We start from the raw sequence: 18,962 nt of genomic DNA, 5'->3' as shown, positions 1-18,962 counted from the left end.
ATTTGAAGGTAAATGAACTACAGTGTAGAATTCAGAGGTCTCAATCGAGAAATCGTCCCCACCTTAAAACCTATGAAGACATGGAATTTCAAAATGCAGTTGTTAAAATGAGTTAAAACATTAGAACGCGGTTCGATGGAGGAAATTTCTAAACGAGGAAAGGTGTTGAATAATTCAGAAAAACAGAAAAAAAAGTAGAATGTTTTTAACCAGAACTTCAAATTCCTTACTGGTAAATGCTTCAGAAAATAATTCACTTTAATTTAATGTATTTTATCCAATTTAATTTATGCGGACAAAGAATTGCGTTAGTACGATGCAGATGGCCAAGCCACCTACCGTCATCCGTTTCCACTGGTCTCTGGTCATCTACAACCTACTTTTCGACTACAAACCATAGAAGATTTACCCCCAGCTGCCACCCACTCACTGCCCCTTCCTTCATTCCCCGATCAATGTTAACTACACAACAAGCACTGCACCATTCAACTACCTGACCCAACTCCCCTAACCTGTATCTCTGACATCAACATACCTGCCATCTCACACCGCGACACACACCTGGTTACATTAACCACCATGTCTTGAGCCTGCAGTAGCCACCTGTCAAATACTTACAGGATCCCTCCGCAAGTTCAGCTTCATGTCCGGCGTCCGTAGCTAATCTTCAAACAGACGTTATTGGTCCATCATTTTTAACACTTCCGGGTTGCATAATAACCAATACTACGGCTGAACATATACTCTGCGTCATCTACGAGTGGAAAGTACTGCTAATGTGTTAGTTGATCTACGATTGGAGTATTGGGAGGCACCCCAGCCAATCCTAGTGCGCTATAAAGAATTCCAAAAGTGTTGATTGGTTGTGGAGGCCGCATGTGCTTCTGCCCGAGCCAACCTCTTACAGTCAGTAGGTGCCGCCCATCTTTGAGAACAAGTCTAAGAGAAGGCTTTAGTTCTGTAGTAGGGGATCTCTGTGTATAGTCATAATCTAGTGAATAGTCCCGCCCATGTACGTGGACCTCGGCAATAAAAAATAATCTCTTAAATTGTCAAAAAATGCCTCTACCAGTAAATGCCTCTGGAATGATAGAGAGTAAGGCATGAACAGACAAACCCCATAGGCTGCCATTATGTGGCTTAAATAGGATACTGTGCCTTTAAGAGAACTTTCCATAACTTCTCCCAATATCCCAGAATGCACAGCATGTCCCTCTTACTTTCAGTTCTTTTTTCTGGCTCCTGCTAACAGGACCCTGGTGCATTAAGCTCTCCCTTTTTCAAGGGTTTATTGGATTTTTGTGCACTTTTTGGTTAAGTGTTTTCAGTTGCTGTATCTTGGTGTTTCCCTTCACTCCTGTGTATTTGTTCAGACTTTTTAGGGCTCTAAAATACCTGCTCTTTTTGACAAGTGCCCAGCATGTGGAAGGAAGAAGTCCAAGACTGATCCACACAACGTCTGCATTATCTGTCTCCCTGAAGCACATGTCCCTGAAGAATGTGACATCTGCCAGAACCTTTCAGCAAGGACCCTGAGGGAAAGGCTGAAGATTAGGCTTCAAGGCCTAGAGGAGAGACGACTGCAGGCTGCAGGTGGGTCTGGGCAGGCTGGGAAGGCTCCCTCTGTCTCTGCTGAGGCCTCTGGGGGGCTCCCCAGAGGCAGGAAGTCCAGCAAACGGTCCCGGTCTCCGTCGGCGTCGATTGCATCAACGGCGACGTCGAGGGGGATGACGACGGTGTGTTCCCCATCTCCCCAGGGCTCTGGGTGGAGACGGTGTGAAGAATCTACGTCAAAGGGCCTGGGTGGGCCGCCGTCGAGACCACCGTCGACGGCTTCTTCGTAGTCGACGTCCGCGTCGAGCTATCGGCTCCAAAGGAGCGACAAGCATCACCGCTCGGCGTCGAGGGGATCCTCGACGTCGAGGACCTCAAAGCGGTCGGCGTCAAGGAGGAGTTGACGCTCATCGTCGAAGACTGAACGTTCGACGTCGCGGAGGCGGCGTTCGGCGTAGAGGAAGAAGCGTTCGACGTTGCAGAGGCGGCGTTCGACGCCAGAGTCGCGGAGGCGACGTTAGACGCCGGAAAAGCGACGCTCAGCGTCGAAAAGAAAGAGATCGGCGTCTGAGTTGATCCAACTCGCCTAAGCGGCGCAGAAGGAGTTCTGGCGCCAGAAGTCACGCTGGGTCTGGTGGAGGGCGCCGGAGACGGCGATCACCTACTGGAGGGGCTGGTTCGCAGTCCCCTCCCCCGAAGAAGTCACCGGGCTCGGTGTACACGGTGGTTTATACACCCCCGCGGCCGAAGTCGCCCCCGCCTCCTGTACCTAAGGAGGATCCTCCCATCAACCCTCCGCTTCCACCACTTCCTCCCTCAGGACAACCACCACCACCGTTTCCACCTCATGGTCCCGCTCCTCGGTCGGAGATACCTCCTGTTCCTCACCCAAGGTCGGTGTCACTGCCTCCACTTCCTACACCGCCTAAGGGGACGCCTAAACCGAAACCCCAGGATAGGCAACGGAAGACGCCTCCACGCAAACCTGCGGAGCGCCCACGAACTGGGAGATCGCGTTCTCGTTCCAGGAGAAGGGAACGATCGTGCAACAGGTCATCCACGCAGTCGAGACGACGCCACAGGAGGCGCAGGTCTCGTTCCCATACGAGGTCCTCAGGGACCAGGGACTACTCTCCGACTTCGTCGGAGTCACCGGAGACAAGGGTGTCGCCGGTTGACGATCTGGTGTCCTTTCACGATGTCCTGTTAAGAGGTGCAGCAAAATTGGGCATCTCGTTGACGGTGCCCACGCCCAAAACATCGGTAATCTTCGATACGCTGCACCAGAAACATCTGTCTCGTCCATTATTGCCACTGGTACTGGGCATGAAGGATCCGGCCATGGACCTTTTTCTCACCCCGGCGGTGACTAAGGCGGCCCCCTCGAGACTACAGAAAAAATACCAGGCTCCCGATTCTGATCCGGCTTTTCTAAGAGTGGAACCCCCTCCAGACTCTGTGATAGTGACGGTGGCTCGTAAACAGCATGCCACCACTCCGTCATCCACAGTCCCACCAGATAAAGAATCTAGATGGCTGGATTCGGCTGGGAAGAAGGTTTGTGTGACGTCGGCGACTTCCATGAAGGCTGCGAGTGCTACGGCCTTGTTGGGTCGCTATGACCGTGCCCTCTGGGAATCCCTCCAGCAGTTTGTGGAACACCTGCCTCGTGACAAGAGAGAAGATTTCCAGGAGGTGTTAAATGAGGGGATGTTGGTGGCGAATCAGGTCATCAGTGCTGCAGCCGATTCTTCCCTCCTGGCGGCGCATAGCTTCTGCCATGGGATTAACCAGCGACGACACGCCTGGCTCCGCCTCACGTCGCTGAAACCTGACTCACAACAAAGGATTGCCAATCTACCATTCTCTAGCGAAACCCTATTTGGAAAACATGCGGATGACGAAATGGCCCGCATGAAGGCGGAGGCCGAAACACTCACGGCTCTGGGTCTAGAAAAGCCCAAGGAGACAAAGAAATCGTACCGCCCGTTCCAGAGACGGTTCGATGGACAGGGCAGAGGGCGTGGCCAAGCTTCGGGACAGCAGCAGCAACAACATTTAGCAGTTCTGAAGGCCGTTCCAGAAGCGCCAGAAAGGCAGAGGCGGCCAACAGTCTGCACCAGCGACCAAAGCCCCGGCTGGGTCTAGGCCCTGAGCGCTTACTTCCCCTGCATCCGTTACCCACTCCGGTGGGGGAAGCGTTCAAGTTTTTTCTGGCAGAGTGAAGAAAAATTGCTCAGGACAAGTGGGTACTGAATATTGTTTGCAATGGATACAGTCTTCGGTTCACCAGCCCGCCTCCAGCAATTCCACCGGTCAGCTCGCAGTTTCAGCTGCGTGAGCTCCAGGCGGAGGCCGATATCCTGTTAAGGAAAAGGGCGATAGAAGACGTACCTCTGTCTCAGAGAGGAAGAGGTCTGTACTCCCGGTTCTTCCTGGTTCGCAAGAAGGACAAGGACTAGTTCAGGCCCATTCTGGACTTGCGACAGGCAAACAAGTGGATTCGCAGAGAAAAGTTTTGCATGCTGTCGTTGCATCAGATTTATCCTCAGTTGCAACAGGGAGACTGGCTATGCGCTATAGACCTACAGGATGCGTACTTCCATGTGCCCATTACACACAAACACAGAAAGTTCCTGCGATTCCAAGTCGGCGCCAATCATTATCAATACACAGTACTCCCATTCGGACTGAAGTCTGCGCCGAGAACATTCTCGAAGTGCATGGCGGTGGTAGCAGCACACCTGAGGAAGAACAAGGTGTTCGTCTACCCGTACCTGGACGATTGGTTGATCAAGGCCTCCTCCTTCTCGGAAGCTCGAGCACACTTCCAGAAGACGTGCGTTCTCATGAACAAGCTGGGGTTGCACATCAACATGTCCAAGTCTGTCCCGACTCCGGTCCAATGCATACAGTACTTGGGAGCCTCCATCAATACGCTATCAGCAAGCGTGTCTCCTTCGGAGGAGCGACGATTATCACTCCTTCGGAAGGCTCAGGCTCTTATGACCACTCCATCTACAACAGTGAGGACGGTGTCTTCTCTACTGGGATCGATGGCCTCTTTTATCTTCCTAACACCACACACACGACTGCACATGAGACTGTTGCAAGAGTGCTTGGAGGACCAGTGGGATCAGAGGAAAGGATCTTGGGACGACAAGATACGACTGTCTCTGCATGTTCTTCAGTCTCTGAAGTGGTGGTGTTCAGCGGAGAATCTCCTCAGAGGGGTTCCCTTTCACAAAGACATTCCCACGCAGACTGTCGAGACGGATGCTTCTCTCCACGGTAGGGGGGCGCACTCCGGAGACTTACAGATTCAAGGAACGTGGTCCCCGATGGAGGCCACGTATCACATCAATTTCCTGGAACTCAGAGCTGTTCACTTGGCACTGAAGGCCTTTCATCCGTCCTTTCAGACCAACTCTCTGCTTGTACAGACGGACAATACGACCACGATTTATTACCTCAACAAGCAGGGGGTTAGAGATCGTGCACTCTGTCGCAGGAGGCGCAGGCGATCTGGCACTGGCTTCTGGCCCGAGGACTGACGATAACGGCTACCCATCTGCCAGGTGTGCAGAATGTTCAGGCGGACGCACTGAGCAGACTGATTCAGGAAAACCACGAATGGGTCATAAACGACGAAGTACTAGGAGAAGTCTTCGCAAGGTGGGTGACTCCAGACGTAGATCTGTTCGCCACCGCCGGAAATAGCAAATGCCGAAACTTCGCCTCCAGGTACTACCAGCAGGGGACGCTGGGGAATGCGCTATGGATCAACTGGTCGAACAGCTTCCTGTACACTTTACCACCCATTCCCCTGATTCCGGCGGTACTCATCGAACTGGCCCGGTCCAGGGCGCGGATGATACTCATTGCTCCGGAATGGCCCTGGCAGTGGTGGTTCACGGACCTGCTTTACCGGTCTCTCCTTCCTCACATACGGCTGCAGTGCAGGCCGGACCTTCTCACGAAGTTCAGGGGGCATTTGTTGCACCCCAACCTCTCGTCTTTGAGTTTGGCGGCATGGCTCCTGAGATAGTGTAATATGGCCATTTAAATCTGCCCGAAGATTGCATGGACATACTGAAGGAGTCTAAGAGACCTTCCACTCGGACTTCATATGCTTACAAGTGGAAAAGGTTCTGTATCTGGTGTCCAAGAACTATGACCCGACGACGTGCAAGGAAGATGTCATCCTTCCTTACCTTCTACATTTGGCGCATTCAGGACTTAATGTTCATTCCATTAAGGCTCATCTCGCTGCATTGACTGCCTACCGGAAATGCCCTTCACTGACTTCCTTCTTCCAGATCCCTGTGATCAAAGATTTTCTGGAAGGCTTGAAGAAAGTATTCCCTCCTGTCAGGCTCCCTTCGCCTTCATGGGAATTGAATGTGGTGCTGTCCAGGTTGATGAAGGAGCCTTTTGAACCTATTCATAAGGCTTCGTAGCAGCACCTATCCTGGAAGGCGTTCCTCGTGGCCATTACATCGGCCCGCAGGGTGAGTGAAATTCAGGCGTTGTGTTGCCAAGAACCTTATACTGTATTTCATGCTGCTAAGGTTGTTATGCGTACTCACCCTAAATTTCTTCCCAAGGTTATTTCTGATTTTCATGTCAACCAGACCATAACTTTGCCTACGTTTTTTCAGAACCCTTCATCTTCGGCGGAAAGGTCCAAACATTCCCTGGATGTTAGGAGGGTGCTGAAATTTTATGTGGATAAAACCAAAGATATTCGTAGGTCGGACCAATTGTTTATCAATTATGGATCGGTCAGGACGGGTCTTACTACCTCTAAGCAGTCCATCTCTAGGTGGATTGTGTCCTGCATACAGTTGTGTTACCTAAAAGCTAATAAGACCTTGGGGGGTAAACCTAAGGCTCATTCCACCAGGGGCAAAGCTGCCACGACAGCTTTGCTCCGTAACGTTCCAATTGCAGAAATCTGCAAGGCGGCCACTTGGAAGTCGGTTCATACCTTTGCTAAGCATTACTGTCTGGACACTGATGCCAGGGCAGACGCTCAGGTTGGGCAGGCTTCGCTGCGAAATCTGTTCGCACGGTAGTGGTGTTCATTTTCTTCTCTCCACCGCCGCTTTGGTGTGGGGATGGGCTTGCCATTCTATTCACTAGTTTATGACTATACACAGAGATCCCCTACTACAGAAGGAGTAGTTTCTGTCCTATAACTCCAGTTCTGTAGTAGGGGTATCTCTGTTATAGTCATAAGCGCCCACCCTCCTCCCCGGTGTAGAAAGATACTCATGTAAGGAATGCTACAGGTCTGGCGTGTTACGCCTTCGAAAAGAACTGAAAGTAAGAGGGACCTGCTGTGCATTCTGGGATACTGGGAGAAGTTCTGGAAAGTTCTCTTAAAGGCACAGTATCCTATTTAATCCACATAATGGCAGCCCATGGGGCTTGTCTGTCCATGCCTTCCTCTCTATCATTCCAGAGGCTTTTACTGGTAGAGGCAAGTTTCTCTATGGAAGAAACTGGGCAGGCTGTGATGTGTGTGTGTGTTTTTTTGGGTGGAATTTCTAGTTGAAGTACTGGACAGTTTAGCCTGTGGATATACGCTGCATTATTTGTCTTTCAATTCTCTCTTAAGTGTCTTTGCAGTTCTGCATTTTTTTAACAACTTAAGAGATTATATGTGATTGCCGGGGTCCACGCACATGGGCGGGACTATTCACTAGATTATGACTATAACAGAGATACCCCTACTACAGAACTGGAGTTACACGACAAACTACTCCTTGCGTCTGCTTCATCTCAAGTAAGATAGACCCTGTTTACTGTTAGGTTATTACCGACTGCTGTACTGGATGGGAAGGATGAGGGATGGTGGAAGTGGTCAGAAGAGCGGGTAAGGGAAGCTGAGCCCCAGGTGACCAGTGTGAACAGGGATACGACGCTATCATGGGCACGATTGGGGAGGAGGAGATGTGGCGTACCCGTTGAACAGCCGACAGTAAAAATTTGCGTGTGTATGTGTTTGTGTGTGGGTGCGCACGCATGTGTTTGTGTGCGGCCGGGGGGTGTCTCTGTATGTGTGCGTGCGTGTATGTGCGCTCGTGTGTGTGTCTGTGTGTGCGCATGCGTGCAGGGGGAGGTGTGGCTGTGTGTTTGCGTTTCCCAAAGAGACAGGAGATGGCCACAGCGCGCACGTTCTCGCGCGCGCAACCCGTGCCAATCCGATTTTTGAAGATGTGCATGGCCAGCTCTTGTCTCCTGGGAAGCTGAGCCAGTGACAATTGGTCTCTGGCGAGACCGCACTTTCGCGCGGTTAACGCCACGAGACCTAATAAAAGACTGTTTTGTCCAAAAATGACAAAAGAGCCCTCAAGGAGAGAAAGAGGATCTGCCTTAGAGAGAAGCTAAAAGACCTCAAAGTGGAGGAAGAGAGAAATCAAAGAAGACAGAACATAGAATTCCCTCTTCTGAAACTGTTCCCTCTCATGAGATAAACTCCAAGGAATGAGTGCTAAAGAGAGGAGACAAAGAAACCCTTGTTGTAATCAGTCAGAACACCCCACCACACCTGGTAACACAATTTATAGACTCCTGTGGTTCCAAAGACACTATAGTCTCAACCTTCAATCTCAAATCACCTGCCATCATAACATTCAATGTCAAGAAATTACCATTTTATGAAATGGAAATCTGTGTTTGTGATAACGACATGGAAGTCCCCATCAAGAAGAAAAACATAGATAAGTTCTTCAGCATCAGTTTTCTCAATTTTTATCATGTGATGGACTTCTGTGAAACTTCCTGACCCTTTACTCGTTCCAAGAATGATCATTCCAGCTGGTGACCTCGTTCAAGAGCAACTTCAACTTGAACCTCTGCAAATTTTTCCAAAGCCTCCTGTGTTTTCGGTTCCAACAGCCCCCTTTCACTCTCTACCACCACAAGGTCCTTTGATGGTGCCTAGAAGAACATCTATGTCACCTGGACCGTTTAGACCTCAAACAACATTGCCAATCCATCAAGAGTCTCCGAGGGCCAGTCACGAGATGCAAAAAAGGAGAGAATCGCCATCTTTTTTCTCCAACATGGAGGAGGTGTGGGGGGGGGGTCATTCCTCTGACTCCTTTACCTCTTACATTCCAATATTTCCTGTAGCATCACCCTTAAGAACGTCATCGGTTTATGACGTTCTAATGTTTAAAGATGTACTGATAAGGGGAGCCACAAATCTTAATATCCCTGATGGAAGCTCCCAAAGACCTATTCTCCCATTGGTGCCAGGTTCTGCAGATGTGGTAGAAGAAAAGTTTTTAACATCAGCGATAGTAAAGTCAGCAACACGTAGACTTTCAAAGAAGTATACACCTTCAGAACAACACCCAATCTACTTTGGACTGACTCAGTCATAGTGTCTCTGCAATGAGGAAAAGATGTGTTTCTGCACCAGAGACATCGGTTCCACTAGAGAGGGAAAGTAAGAGATTAGATGGTGTGGATTAGCAGCTTTCCCCTTTCAAACAGCTAATGCCAAGCTTTGTTATGACGATATAACAAAGCATCAACAGAGTCACGTGACAATGATCTTCCTAAGGAGAAGAAACAAGACTTTCTAGAAATTGCCCAAGAGGACTGTCTTCAATCATCCAATCAGCGTTGCAGTAGATTCAGCAGATTTAGCAGTGACAGAGTTCTGCCGTAACTCTTGGACACTGCTGCAGCTCTACTGTTCATCGCCCTCCGTGCCCCCACAGACGCATCTCTGCCCTGGGAGCATGCTGGCCGGGGTCTGGCTCTGAGACATCCCCCATAACAGCTCCCTAAATGCTTCTCCGGTAGCGGCAGCAGTGAGTGTTTGTTCTCGGTCCACTAGGAGGAGGAGTCCCTCCTGCCGGCCTGCTTGAGCACTGTGTCCCGGGACAGGTTACGCAGCATCCAGCGCACTAAGCGTGTGGTCAGCCACCTCATTGGTCAGAAGATGGGCGAGGGCTCCTTCGCCAAGGTGCGCAGTCCTGCCAAGTACCATGCATCAGCCGTTGGACTAATGCATTTCATTGTGGTGGTCCGCATAACGGCATTGAAATGCATAGTCACGCATAATTGCACCTCCTGAGCTGTCAAGAAGGAGCGCTCGTAACCACAATGAGCAGTATTGAAACTAAAGCTGGAGGGAGGAGTGATAGTGTGCCCTGCGCGTTGCTCCAGGGGGCTGGCTCAGAATCTTTAGCTGCAGCTGCTACTCTGTTACAATGTAACACCTGTGCTAGGATTCACCGCTGGCCGCGGCGCTGCATATTTGTGACATTCCTAACTTCCGTGACTCGGAGTCACGAGTTGTGTGGCACCCGTCCTGCTGCCCCCAGTGGCTTTAGTTAATTAGTAACGTTTTGGCAGGTTTGCACCACGTTGCGCTGTGGTAATTTACATTACTAAAATGTTGATCCAGCAACCGAAGGGTGCCGACTCACCGCTCTGGCGGTTGTCTGTGAGGCCCCCTGCCCCCAGGGGGTCGCTGCACCAGAAGTGTTCGGCACAGAGGAGCCCATCAGTCTCTCCACGCAGCTGCTGAGCCTCAGGATCAAGGCGGGGTTGTTGAGGCCAGGACGAGGCAGCCGCTCGCCTCAAAGCAAAGTGAGTGCAGCCTGGAGTGTGAGCTCTCTCTCACTCTGCTTGAGCTACTAATGTGCTCAGCGCCCAATCACAACCCTTATGCCATCTAACAAATGACTTTCAGTGCGGCCACTGTGGCAGCTGAGTCAGTAGAGCTGGTGTTGTATTCATTAGCTCTGTGACAGCCTGTTGATGTTTCTGGTGCTGGTTGGGCAGGTTGCAGCGCGCCAACCTTGACTGACACCACTCACTGCTCGCTAATCATGTGTATTGGAGTTGAACAGTATATAACTGAAGTCTACTGTATTCAAATAGTTACAGCGTCCTGACGGCACTAGTACGCCACTCTCCCGAGGCGGCTCACGAGGCAGCAGACCACTGACTCTTTCACTTATGATATATTATAGATTAAAAACAACCTACAAGCTATTAATTTGTGATATGTAGGCAGCTGGCATCAATTAAGTCAGCTGAGAAGATCCATGTGTTGGGCGCTCTCAGTAACACTAGTGTGTAGTGACAGCGCTGGTACCGGTAATTAAATAGTTAACATTCTGGTAACTTTCTCGACAAACTGAGCCCCAAGGAATTGATGCTGCTGCCCAGCTCTGGCTGTGTTACATTACAGGAAGACCGACACCTGTGTTCGACCTCCTGACTCGACAAAAAAGTGCTGGCTAGTGCCCTTGCATTTCTGGTACTTGCTTTGAAGCAGTTTTAAAATCCTCTTTGGGTTCATCGTTGCTCAAATGTGTGTAATTTCTATATTTATAGGTTTCCCTCTCCTTTATTGCTTGATTTTGCACGTGAGAAAGTGTCACTCTTAGTCGTTGAAATGTCACTCATAAGTACACTGAAATTATGAAAATGTCACACATGGCAATCTGAAAACTGGGCAGCTATCAGTGCAGGAGGAACCGAAGGTAAGGAATCTGCCTAAAATGTAAATGTAAATGTACAGGAATTTATATAGCGCAAAATCACCAAGCGGTTTCTAAGCGCTTGCTTAGGGAACCCTTCCTGGTATTCCCCTGTGAGATAACCCTGGCAGGGTATCCGCAAGGTGAAAGCCAGGCATCCCGCTGCGAGGGGCCGTTGTGGAGATTAAGCAAGCTATTGCCCAGAGTCGCAGTGTGTGAACCCGTGAATGAGAATTTGCCTAGCCTTGGTGCTGGTAAGTTCCAATTCTATTAAGGACTCGGAGACGAGGATTATGCCTTACTTTCTTCACTTTATTTCTCACAGCAGCAAGAAAACATGTAAAAAACTACTTTTCCCATGAACATCAGGGAAAAAAACAGGAAACTGAACAGTAAGTCCTTTCTCAGTCTCTATGCACCGGCAGCAACCATCATGCCTTGCAACCAATTCCTCTTCCTCTTTCTTCGCGCGAAGCACTCTGTCCGCCAACTTCACGCATCCTGTTTCGGTCCATCAGTCCCTGGAAGAAAATATCAGAGTCAGGACCCGATCTCACGGAACATCAGGTACATAATACAATGCAGGTAGGAACAGTACCATTAAGAACTGCATGAAAACCACGTAAATAGCTTACTTACGGTCCATACGGGGAGGGGTCACTTCCAGGAAGTTCCAGGGGGGATAATCCTCGCCTCCGAGTCCTTAATAGAATTGGAACTTACCAGCACCAAGGCTAGGCAAATTCTCATTCTATGGCAGGACCGGAGGCTTCGGATTATGCCAGTTCAAAGCTTATCGACCACAAGCCGAGCCACTTCTATTACTGGCTTAAAATAAAACCTCTCGAAGGTGGAGTCCGAGGACCAGTCCGCGGCCCTCATCAGGTCCTCCAACCGAGCCCCCAGCGCAAAGGCTTTCGAGGCCATGGCTCCCCTAGCTGAATGAGCACCAAACTGCTTTGTGTCAATCCCCGCCTCCTGCATTACCCAACGCACCCATCTGGCGATGGTCGGGGAAGAAACAGCCTTGTACGGTTTCCGTAGGGCAATCAGTAATTGTCGCTCGACCGGAGGGCGAGTATCCTCAGTCATATCCTCATATGCACGGAGGCACTGCACAACACACAGCTTAAGGGAATCCGGAAAGGCCGGATACAAAATAACCCTCGTAAGGGTCTTGGTCCTCCTGCTGACCGTAAAGGACACCCCTTCAGGGGAGAAAGTCCACGCTGAAACATCAAGCGCCCGCACGTCAGAGACCCTTCTGCAGGAAATCAGACATAATAGCATTGCCAGTTTAGCAGAAAGTTCTTTGCGGGACAAAAACCTATTCGATTTCCAGGATAGAAACAAATTCAAAACCCTGTTGACGTCCCAGAGGACTGAATACCTCGGTTCGGGGGCAATGAGAGGCGAACCCCTCTCAACAGTCTACAAACCAAAGGGTGCTCCCCAATCGGGGAACCCTGAACCAGTTCATGCCCCGCCGAAATGGCCGAGCGGAAGGTATTGAGAGACCTATAGGCCAAGCCCTCATCCACCAAGTCGGCCAGGAAATTAAGGACAAAGACTACATCCGCCCCCACGGGATCGAGACCCCTTCGCACACACCAGCGACGCCACCTGTGCCATGCAGACCGGTATCTCTTGGTGGTGCTGTCCGCCCATGCCTTTGAGAGCAGATCCTCTGCCTTTCCCGAAAGGCCTGGGAGAGACCAGCGACGCCGGAGATCCGCCATGCCATCAGCCTCAGTGAACCTTCCTGAACCAACCTGTGGGGATTCCCGTCCGGGTTCAGGAGAATGTGAGGAGAGTGGGGGAGTAGGATTGGAAAATCCCAAGAAAGTTCCAGAAGAACCGGAAACCAGACTTGAGACCTCCAACAAGGCGTGATCATCACCACCTGCGCTGACTGACGGCGCAACAACGCCGACACCCTCGTGATCATGGAGAACGGGGGAAACGCATAACCCTGTTCGCTCGACCAGTCTTGGAGGAACGCATCCGTCGCCTCCGCCGACGGGTCTGGGCGCCAGCTGAAATATCTCGGGAGTTGATGGTCCAGCCGCGAGGCGAACAGATCCACCGAGAACGGGCCCCACCGGGCCATCAGTCGTGAAAATACCCCCGGGTCCAGCTTCCAAACGCTGGCATCCAGGAGATGGCGGGAGTGCCAATCTGCCACCTCGTTCTGACGGCCCGGGAAATACTCCGCCGTGACCGAGACCTGATGGTCCAGGCAAAAGTGCCAGAAGTCCCGCGCTAGATCCGCTAGCATATTGGATCTGGTGCCACCCTGATGGTTGATATATCGGACTGCAGACACGTTGTCCATCCGTAGAAGAACACACGACTGCACCCGCTCCTTGGTCCAGCACTGGACCGCAAAGGAACCTGCCAGCAATTCTAAGCAGTTGATGTGTAAAGACTGCTCGTGGGGAGACCAGGCGCCGCCGGTGGAGAACTCTCCGCACCGGGCTCCCCAACCTGCGCGACTGGCGTCCGACTCTATTACAATGTCGGGAGCCGACCCAAATATGGCACGACCATTCCAGGCCTCCATGTGGGTCAGCCACCAGCGCATTTCGTCCCGCACCTCCGCAGACAGCGGGATCAGCTGCGAGTACGTGAGGCCCTGCCTGAGGTGGTACGCTTTCAACCGTTGCATCGCCCGGTAATGGAGCGGCCCCGGAAAGATGGCCTGAATCGAGGATGACAACAGGCCCACAATCCGTGCTAGATGCCGCAACGAGACCATTGACTTCGCCAGAGTCTGGCGCAACTCGTGGCGAATCTTGCACATTTTCCGTGCGGGGAGTCTCAAGGTAGCCGAAACAGAGTCTATACTGAAGCCAAGGAAGGTTGCGCACTGAGCTGGGACCAGGAGGGATTTCTTCTCGTTTATCACAAACCCTAGACCCTGCAACAGGTCCACTGCAAACTGCAATTGGGACCTCAAGCGCCTCGGACACTGGTCCATGAAAAGCATATCGTCTAGATACACTATCAACCTGACACCGCAAGCCCGTAAGGCTTCCACCGCGGGGTGGAGTACCTTTGTGAAACACCACGGCGCGGAAGAGAGCCCGAAGGGCAGCGTGGTGAACTCGTACACCTGTCCGTCCCACTTGAATTGGAGGAAACGGCGGTGAGGAGGGAAAATCGGGACCGCCAGGTAGGCGTCCTTCAAATCGAGCCGGACCGTCCAATCGGCCGGCCGCAGCACGTCCCGCAGGAGGTGGATTCCCTCCATCTTGAAATGGCGGTAAACCAGCCACTCGTTGAACTCTTTGAGGTTGATAACCGGACGGCGGCCTCCATCTACTTTGTCGACCAAGAAGAGATTGCTGAGGAAGCCGTCCGGGTGTTCGCATGCGCTGCAAATCGCCCCTTTGTGAAGGAGTGCGGAAACCTCGTCTCGCACCAAAGCCGCATCGCGCTGCGAAAAGGTAATGGGGCGCGGACGCTGGGGCTGCTGAGGACGGCCATGGAATTCCAGCTGAAAGCCCTGAACCGTCTGTAGTACCCAGGCGTCCTTGGTAAGGGAAAGCCATGCAGGGAAGAACTGCGCCAGGCGGCCTCCCACCCGTAAAGTCGCAGAAGGCAGAACACTCACCTCGTCCACCTTGCTGTTGGCCTCGATAGACACCACATCCTCTGAACTTCTGACCCCTGGTGGGGTAAAAGTTATTGAATTTGGAGCCATGGTCCTGTCCATGTCCACGTCCGGAGCCTTGGCCTCTGTCGGAGGGAGCACCCTGGCCGAACGAGCGGCCCCTGCCTCGTCCGGCCCCGTCGAAAACCCGAGGGGCAAACACCTTTTTTATGTTGGACTGGGCCCGGTCCAAGGACGTAAACGTCGCAACGAACTTGCCCAATTCCTTAATAAAAGGATCGCCGAATAAACCGCCCTGCGCCACGGCGCCCGCCTCCGAAGAAGCGAGGTCACCCAGTTTGGGGTCGATTTTAATTAGCAGCGACCTCCTCCTCTCAGTAGAGAGTGCGCAGTTAGCGTTTCCGAGGAAAACGATGGCCCGCTGTGCCCAATTTGAGAGCACCTCTGGGGAAATGGCGTCCCCCGACCCCTTAGCCTCCTCCGCCATGTCGAGGATTTTAGTCATGGGGCCCACTGCGTCAAGCAGTTTGTCCTGGCACGTGCGCCAGGACCGGTCGATGCCCTTTCGGGGGTCTTTCACAAATTTCGCCAGAAAAGTGGCCATCTTGGGGTCTATATCTGGGGTCATGGCCACTTTCCCCTCTAGGGAAGGTCTGGGACACTCCGACCGAAGACGGCTGCGAGCGTCCTTGTCCACCTGCTTACGGAGACGGTTTGCTACATACGCAGCCACCTTGTCACCCGGCACCCATTCGGAGGAGCGCGGGTGAACGATTTCGTCCGGGTCCAACATGTCTGAAGGGGCCGCGGACGTAGAAGGCTGCTGGGAAGGCAGCCACGATCTAGAGGAACAGGCCTCCTCCTCATCCGAATCCGGAGAGTCGTCATCCTGCCTCGGCTCTGGGGACATGGTACGGGGAGTAGCCGGAGCGGCAATCACCGGCTGAGCGGGAGCAGGTGACGGTTCCTCAAGCGCCATGAAGGCGTGCCGGACCTTGTCAAAGGCGACAGGATCGATCCCCTCAACGCAAGCCTTTTTAGGCGGGGGGGGGGGGGAGCGTTGACGGGGAAGGATCCGAGATCGGAGTCGGCGCCGGAATGAGGGCCGCAATTTTTGCGTACGTCTCGTCTAAACGCGCCGTCAGGCGTTGTTCTAGCGGTTCCATAGCCTGATCCACCGCTTTATAAATGGAATCGTCCACCGCCTGGTAGAAATCCTCATCCCAGGCGGCATAAGAGAGAGGGTCTTCCTCATGGTACCGGCCTGACTCTCCCTGCATGATGAGTTAAATTAGGCTCCACAGGAGAGAGGTACAGCGCAGCCAATAACAAGACCCCTAAGGGCACAATATGGATCTGGGCAACCCAGAGGATGTGGCGGCCCAAAGGCACAAATTACGGGACAAGCCCAGGGAACGCACAGCCCTCTGTTTCCTAGGGCGCTACCCAGCAAGCGTTCCCAAGCGCTGCGCACCAGCGCCAAATTACGACCCGGTGAGGGTGTTCAACAAACCAAATACAACCCACTCGGGGCTTCAGAATTGAAGGGAAACCTAATTTCGACCCCGGAGGGTGTCAGCACTGGGTAGCAAGGGACAGCGCCAAAGCTGCAGAAAAACGCGAACTAAAGCGCGCCTGACGCAGAGAAAGCGCTGCCCCCTAGCGGCGCTCCTAGCGCACCGCACTCTGCTAGGGCTGCAAATCGCGTAAGGAGCGCAGGAGCGTCCCGCGATGCCAAGGGGGACCTGTAGGGGTCGCAAAACCAGCGCCAACCACAAATCTACGCGTTGCCCACAGAATCCCACAAGAAACCCAGGAGAAGAGAGAAAAAACCACTTAACTTGCTGCTGAGCAGCGAAGAAAGAGGAAGAGGAAGTGGTTGCAAGGCATGATGGTTGCTGCCGGTGCATAGAGACTGAGAAAGGACTTACTGTTCAGTTTCCTGTTTTTTTCCCTGATGTTCATGGAAAAAGTAGTTTTTTACATGTTTTCTTGCTGCTGTGAGAAATAAAGTGAAGAAAGTAAGGCATAATCCGAAGCCTCCGGTCCTGCCATAGAATCGAGTAGGCACCGGAGTGAGAATTGTCAAGTCCATGGACATTTTAGGACTCAAGACCCCGCCGAGCCGGGAATTGAACCCTGGTCCCGGGCTGACCTCTGCTTCCAGGTCTGCCTCCTCTAACCAGTGAGCCACACTTCTCCACATCTGTTTATACCCAGTAACCCAGGATAGGACGGTGGACGGCGGGGGATCTGGTGCTGTACCGTTAGTCGCAGAGGTGTAGGAGACACTAAAATTCTGGGGGGGACAGGGACAACCTTGTGGATTTTCCATTGACCCTATACAAATCACCACCTGTTAAACAAATACATTTGCATCGTTTTGAAGTGAAATATTGAGAAAAGCAGGCATGTAGTCACAGTTTGCATGTATGCTTTATTGTTGTTCACATAGTAATCAGACCAAATGTTAAAAAAAATGTATATGAATCTTGCATCTTCGTGCACCAAGCAAAAAAGGATGCTGACTTTGGGTGAGGGCGTCATGGTTGTAAGTGCACTATGGCTTGAAAAGTACCTGCTGCTGCATTCCTGGTCTCCAGAAATTTTCAGGCAACAATAAAAATGTGAAGATAACTTCGGTGATTAATGATCTTTATTGAGAGAGATCAGAGGTCTGAATACTGGAAGTTTTGACTCATGGTAAGGTAGCCACAGTGGGGTAATGTGCCCGCTACAAAGATCGTGAACCACGCAGATCACAAAATGCATATAATGTAAATAGGTCAGTGGTTACTGCTTTTGTCTGAGACATTCTTTTGCTATTCGCAGTTTATAAGTTAAAATCCTAACACTGAACAGTGAGCTATTAACCGTCATCAAAGAGCTGCATGAAAACTGCAAGGTATAGATTAGAACGTTATGATTTTTACCCAGTCTTTCATTATCCTAAAGTTTGAAAATGGGTTAATTAGGATGGAAATCAATTCCGATTATTAACGAGAACCCCCAACCATGGTGATATGTTTTAAATTCTGGGTTTGTGCTTCTCTAGTGTTGCAAAGCCATCTGTGCCCTGGGCACTCCCCAACTTTTTCCTGACTGGTATTGGTGGTACCTTACTCTGACTGACCCTGTCCTCTGACTAACCAGGCCCAGGACCAGTGCTATGTTGAAAGAGACACTTACAAATACAGTAAAAACACCTACATACACTAGGGTGTACTATGGGTTAGGGTACCTCCATGATTGACATGACCTCTCCTATACGGCCCTAGTACATAATAGGGCATGGGGATTGAAACTACATTCCCTAGTATATATTAGGGCATAGTGGTTTAGAGGCCAGCAGCCCTTCCTGCACTTGCATATGTGCACTGCTTTAGCCTGAGGTCAGTTTAAAAGCAGGCCCCTGTTGGAGGACTGCTTTTAAAATGCAAATTGTGCCCAATCTTGACTTTTGGGTTTCAGGCACTTAAAAATTGATAAACTACAATGTTGGGGCATATTAGGTATCCCCAGGGGTTCCCCTAGGTGTCCTAGGGGTTAGAGGTCAGGTATCTACAAGGAGGGCCCTTATAAAATGAGTGTTATATGCCCTGGATTTAGTGAAATTGTACATTTCACTGCCTACATTGTAGTAAAGTGCTTCACAAAATCGGCTTTTGTGCTAGGAGCACTGTGAAGTGAGGATCAGCAACATTTTGATATAATCAGAACCCCTAAAGTCTTTCCTATGTATTCTAGGGGTGGGTGTCCTGTAGGTATAAGGAGGATCCTTATGCAGGCTCTGGTATTGGAGAAATTGGCCAGTTAATTTTTCCATTGCAGATCCCCAGCCCATAGGTTAACATTGCAAGAGGTTATTAATTAATAACTGGAGAAAGGAAAGCCATACAAGTAGGATTAAAGGACTCAGAAGAATGTTAATGATAAATGCAACAATGTGGTGTTGTTGAATTTATTCTAAAATGTACAGACAAGAAGTTATAAGATTTTCTTGTCTGCAAGCCACAATTCATTCCTTAGTGCCCTGCCTTGATTTGTCAGAGGTAAATGGATTGGACTGGCTGTTTGAAGAGGTGATAAATGACCCCTGGAGTTAGGTGGCCTGTCTGAGAGCAGAGGTTGCTGGGCATAGGAACGCCAGAGCCAGGGGGAGTGGTAGTAAACAATGCTCTTCAAGAGAAGGAGACAAGCTGGAAAAATCATTTACATTTACACCTCTCCCACAGCCGGATGGGGGGGATTAAGGATGAATTCCCAGATGTAAGGGG

General features: G+C 51.0%; 1 protein-coding gene across 4 annotated transcripts in view; it reads left to right on the top strand.

Annotated features, from left to right (window-relative positions):
- Positions 1-18,962, top strand: part of NRDC (nardilysin convertase) — a 2,107,381-nt gene that overhangs the window by 1,226,682 nt on the left and 861,737 nt on the right. The window lies entirely within an intron of this gene.

This window comes from Lissotriton vulgaris, chromosome 1_1, assembly GCF_964263255.1.
Source record: "Lissotriton vulgaris chromosome 1_1, aLisVul1.2, whole genome shotgun sequence".
Taxonomy (NCBI): domain Eukaryota; kingdom Metazoa; phylum Chordata; class Amphibia; order Caudata; family Salamandridae; genus Lissotriton; species Lissotriton vulgaris.
This window is presented reverse-complemented; position numbering and strand designations above follow the sequence as displayed.